The 5811-nt window shown below is 35.9% G+C and overlaps 1 long non-coding RNA gene across 1 annotated transcript in view; it reads right to left on the minus strand.

The window, feature by feature from the left end:
- LOC140335252 (uncharacterized) overlaps nt 1-4894 on the minus strand; it is a 17377-nt gene extending 12483 nt beyond the window's left edge. Inside the window, exons 1-2 of the long non-coding RNA XR_011921675.1 lie at nt 4763-4894; nt 1443-1623 (exon numbers count right to left, since the gene is read on the minus strand). This is a non-coding gene — a long non-coding RNA (uncharacterized lncRNA). The remainder of the gene's footprint in view (nt 1-1442; nt 1624-4762) is intronic.
- Between the last annotated feature and the right edge of the window lie 917 nt (nt 4895-5811).

The raw sequence follows: 5811 nt of genomic DNA on the forward strand, positions 1-5811 counted from the left end.
AACTACTAGAACCCTGTTCAGACATATTTCTGTAAGTTACAGGTCTACAATTTAAAAAAAAAAATTTCATGAAAAACTGTAACGCTTTTGGAACAGAAATCTAGACCTCAGTGTAACGCCCAGGTGGTTAAAGGATTTGTTTGTTTTTCCCAGTTAAAAAATATAATAATAGTGTTTTTTTTTTTCTAATATAAACCTAATGTTTTTTAGAAATTAGTGTCTGGATGCTTGCAGTTCTACCATACCCCTTTACCTCTATTTGTTGACCTCCCAAGGTGGTCTTTTGAATGCATGTCTAGCAACAATGTAAGTTACATTAATGTCTTTTTGGTAGTTGGATTGTTTTTTATATGAATAATTGAAGTTTATCTACTATTTTAGAATTTATTGAGCCTCCATCTCCTGATGAAGGTTATGCGAAATGTGTTGAGAACTAGAGGATTTGTATTTTTCAGGGTTTTCATGCAGATTGTGACGCACAAGATACAGTGGTTTAATGCAATGTGAAGAAAAAATGTATTAAATCCTTTTCTGAGATAAAATATAATAATATTGATTTTATGGTACAAAATGTTTGGTTTATATACACATTACGTTACATAATTGATTGGGTAAATTATTAGCATTATATATAGTATAATTGACGGTTCTTTGACGCAGAATGTATAATGTTTTGCTGTGCTTTTTTGCAGTCAGGGGTACCAGTAGTGAGAAACATCTGGGGCATTAATTTGTATCGTCTCTGTTTATCTTCCCGCACTTTCTTCTGCTTATGTTGTCTTTTGTTATGGACCGATTTAGTTTTATTGTTGGAAACCACAGGTCAAAATGATTTTCACTGTACAGTTTCGTTATTGTAATATGACATGCACAACTTTCTCAGGTGCTCAAAACAATCACGTCTTGGAGAGAGGTGCACAGCCTTATTCCTGAACATGGCTGGTGGTTATTCTAATAGGTTTAGGTATATTGAAATCATGCTTTATTGACAAACAGTGAGTAAAAAAACTAACTTGAAAGGAAACGTTTATCTTGGTTGTAACCAACCAATAAGGTTTCTGACAAATGAATAATATCTTCATATTCCATCAAGGTTTATAAACAATGTCATTTGTGTGTGAGTAAAGCCATTGCCAAAAAAGAACTTTCATCAACAATCTGTTTCCAGCTATATTAGGTCTTATAATTCAGACATGGGCATGGGTGAGTTATGAATTTTGGCAGCACACTTAAGTCATTTAAAATTTAGGGAGAAACAACAGCTCAGAACCCAATAAAAATAAATACATCCTAAAAATGGAAGTGTAACTCTACGTGGTGAAGCAGATAGAAGAATGTAAACTACTAAGGACCAACTTGTGGCCATAGAGAAAAAGAAAAGAAATATGCGTGGGTACAAGCCATCATGGAGTTCCTGTTGGGAATGTTTTGCTAGCCCTTACCTTCTCTATGTTAGGACACTTTGCCAATGTGCTCACATCCAAAGTCAACGACGCCATGTATAAGTCTTCATCACAGCAAAACGTTCACAAGAAAGCAGTATTATATTCCACATAGCTGAAGTGAAAGTCGCAGACAAGTCATAGCCACTTAAAGTCGCTGTCTTCTGATAGAAAGAAAAGCCTGTGAAGACAAAGTACATCATCCTAAAATGTGATGACACTAATTCATAAACTTTGTGAGATAATGACCTTTATGCAAAAAAATCATTGAATATTTTCAGATTGTGTTATTAGTCATACTTAAGTCTTCCTGGGCACATACCGTAAAGACAGTCTAAACTAGTAACCATAAAGTACTTTCAGCCACTAACAAAATCTCTTGTAGGAAGACTCATTTTCATTTCCAATGCTTGGCATGAGACTGTCTGATCTAGTCATGTGACCCAATTATGGCAAATCATATTGCTTAGAGTAATGGCCGAAAACTGGAATGTAGACCAGAACATGGGGTTTGTATACTGATAGCATGCAGCTGGTGGAAAGAATATTTTTTAAGTACCATCTAAAATAGAAACCAAAAATCAAAATCTGGAAAATCAATCAAGTAAGTAAACAGACAAACACAGAAACAGCCAGGAGACTAGAATAACATGAAATACAAAAGACAAGTCACCATCAGATGATGAAAGGTTCTCAGAGAGGTGCAAGATAGCTTGTTAGAACAGCTGCTTGCTAGCACCCACTGCCTATGGTGGCATCTCTGGTGAGCAGCAACAGTAAGAAAATGGAAACAAAGAACAAAAAATGTTGAACAGAAGCAGCCAGATGCTGAACTGGACCAAAGGATATAAAGGGGTCAAGAGCTGGTGGCTTACACAACAAGAGAGTATGAATGAAGAAAACAAACCATGAGATGGAACCAAAAAGAAGAGAACAGCAAAAGCTAAGATAGAGTCCCAAACAAGGCAAACGTTCAGGTCAACATTTTCATTTAAAAAAAAAAAAAGCATGGTTACAGTAGCAAAGCTGGAATACAAATTCCTAATAGCAAGGGGACATAAAGGTACAAAAATAATAGAGATCCCAGGGAAGCAAGATCAAATTCATATAGAGCCAGCCTTATGTTCATAGCTGGACAATAATAATTGGATGTTTAAAGGGCACAGCTAAACTTTTGAAAGTCATACAGAAATCAGTTAATTCCATATGTGAGTGATCTTTGGCTAATATGTTCAGGTACTTTTTTTTGTTCCAAAGTCATCCCTGTAGAAATAATACTTTTTAAGTGACTCAAAACAAAGCACCAGAGTTACATTACAGCAGGAAAATCAAGAAGACTATTCCAAATGGCATTGTCATCTTTCTTGTGCTCCCTAAATATTACATGTATACATACAGTAACTACCCACTGACAGGTGGTATTTTCTAAGAGTTTGGCACACATCACCCAAATGACAATACTTCGACAGTGTAACACAATATTGTGCAAGTGTGCCTCCTTTGTTCCTTTCGCTTTAGCGGCAAAAGTGAGTGGCATGGTAAAAAAAAAAAGAAACAGGCTTTTCATTTTAATGATCAAATAATATAAAAATATATAAAACGGTATTAGTTTCTATTAGTTTTTTAGCCAACAAGTAAAACTCCACAATATTTTCCAGTTACCTGTCAATTCTTAGCCGCTTTGTTGAAAAAATGTATGTTGCTTAAAGAGAAAAAAAGCTCAAGTCAAAGGGTTAGCTTTCCCCCCACCCCCCAACACCACAGTTTCTTCTGCCTGCACATTTGCAACAGCAGCAAGGTGTTCTGGCAGCTGGTAATAAAGTAAACCTATTGCACTGCTTTGCATGAACCGGGCATTGTAAGGCAGCCCATTAATTAAATGCGTCAAAATTAATTAAAAAAATGCTCCTTCAATTTTTTTTTTGTTTGCACACCACACAACAATGCACAGAGGTACACATTTGATTGAATCGGAAACTTAATAGCCACCTGAAATTTCTGACAAAGACCAAAGTCAGTTTTGGGTATAGTAAGTGAACTGCAGTGGCAAATTTGTTTCCACTCTGCTACTGCTGAGTCAATTTAATCCTAAATTTCTGCTCATTGCTGTTCACTACAAGACAGGTGCATAGAAATATAATTTAAAACATGCTTAGGATGTGTTATTGCATTGCAATGGTGTGAAGCCAAGCTAAGGGTTTGGTACTTGGCTTTAATTCCTCCATGCATGTCAATAGTGTGTCCATACCCCAAACTTTTTTTTTTGGATATAGTGGTGGAGTGTTAGAAACACTTTTAAACACTTTTACTGCACTTGGAGGATCCATGGAGGAGATTTTGTTTTACTTCCTGTCTAGTAATAAAGGTTATAGGAAGGGAAGGTAAAGTCTATCAAGCAGCATCATAGTCAGAACAGCTGTTTTGTAGGGGCAGGCTGGAACCTCTCAATGTTTTATTTTTGTATGATTTCCTGTTCCAGATTTTCCTGTACTTTTTGTCTGGTGAAAGGTTGTCTTGCCAGAGCTAACTTCTCTAGTCTATCTCCTGTGGAGTATACAGTTGATACACTCTATAGGGCTCTATTTATAAAACAGGGAATCTGACATTCACTGGTAGAAATGAATTACTGACATTGAAATACATGGACCTGGAAGATTCCCAAGAGGGAATGTTTGAGGGAATGTCTGATTCCCTAATTTATAAATGGGGTCCGTTCATAGCCCAATGATGACAGTGACTACTAATCTTGATATAAAAATGAGGAAAAAAACATACTGATAAAAAAAACTGCATAAAAATCCAGATTGAAAACTACAGCAACAACAACAGTTAAAAAAATAGTAAAATTTATTAAGACAAATCAGTACAAACCTGGTGTAAGCTAATATAAATTTTGGTGATTAAAATACAAGTCATTAAAAAATAATTTAAAAATATGAGAAAAAGTGATAAAAATGTTGCTTTTAGCGCTTTATAAAATATTTCTAAAATACAACAATCTGAGAAACAGAAATAATAAAGTATATGTTAAAGGAAACCTGTTTTTTTGTAAAATAAGGGATTACCCCTGCTGATCTACTCATAATAATGTCAACTGCTGCCTATTATGCCGATCCATCAACTGTATTACTTTCTATGTCACTGACCCCAAACATGTCAGGAAAGCAGTACTAATCTGGATCAGAGATTTCACATATTGACACCCTAAAATCAGCATGACAACCAGGCCACTAGATTTTTCGGATGTCATAAAAAATACATTTCTACACTTCTGTACCTATTAATCAATTATAAAATGTAAAAAAAAAAAAACAACTGACCTGTTGTAATAAATAGACATGGCAAGCAATCTTTTCAGCTGAAGATAGAAGATTTCTCAGCAAGATCATCCAAAAACTGAAAGGAAAATTAAGTCCACAGGTTTGTATAAAAGAAACCGCACCACCCTAACTGTACAGAGAAATGCTTCTTCTGTATGGTTTCATCTTTAGTCAAGGCTTACAAGCAATGATTTGCATTTGATTCTTGAATATGTTTAGCACTTAAAGTTTATGTGAACCTTAACAACCAACTTCTCTTATTTGGTCCCTTTTGTTCTATAAAAGATGTACCATTAAATGTGTTTTGTTACATTTGTTTGATAAGTACAAAAACACTTGCTGATCAATTACATTGTTCTCTGGGGATTGCAAAAAGAAAATTAGCAAGCAGAAGGATGGAGGTCCAATGTTGTTTCTGTTGTCTTGAAACATCAGTTACAAAGATGAGTATTAGCCTTGGACTTGTAATGGTACGGGTAGGTATGAGCATAGCAGTTTGAAATGGTGAAATTCTACTTGAATTTCATGCAGAAATTTGATACTGCTGCAAATTCAATTGTTTTGGCATTTAAGTCTATGGACATTTAAAGTGGAACTAAAGTGAAAATAAAAAAAAGATGCACGTCTTCCATACATCCCACATTGTCCTGATTTCTTGCTTTGGCCCGGCGAGCGCTACCATCTTCATTGGTCTTCTTCCTTCTTCTGCTTATGTCACCCAATCTCGCACTGTGCAGGCGCAAAAGTGCCGTTCCCTCTGCACATGCGTAAGATCAGCATCTTTCTTTTTTTAATGACAGAAAAGTACCTTCTGTGCAGAAGGAGCAGCCCAAGCCACCTGGGATTCATAACATTCTCATTCCAGGGGGCTCTGTGCTCCTATTCAGTTTTACCACCACGAGTTTGGGTGATATGTGTTCTTCCTATATCACCTGATCTTGCAATGTGCAGGCATGAGTTTGGGTGATATGCCATCCCGAAAAAAAATAAAAAAGCATGTGTGAGATTTGGCATGTACTGAAGGAGCAGCCCGCAGCCTTCTGGGATAT

The sequence above is a fragment of the Pyxicephalus adspersus genome, chromosome 7 (genome assembly GCF_032062135.1).
Source record: "Pyxicephalus adspersus chromosome 7, UCB_Pads_2.0, whole genome shotgun sequence".
NCBI lineage: Eukaryota > Metazoa > Chordata > Amphibia > Anura > Pyxicephalidae > Pyxicephalus > Pyxicephalus adspersus.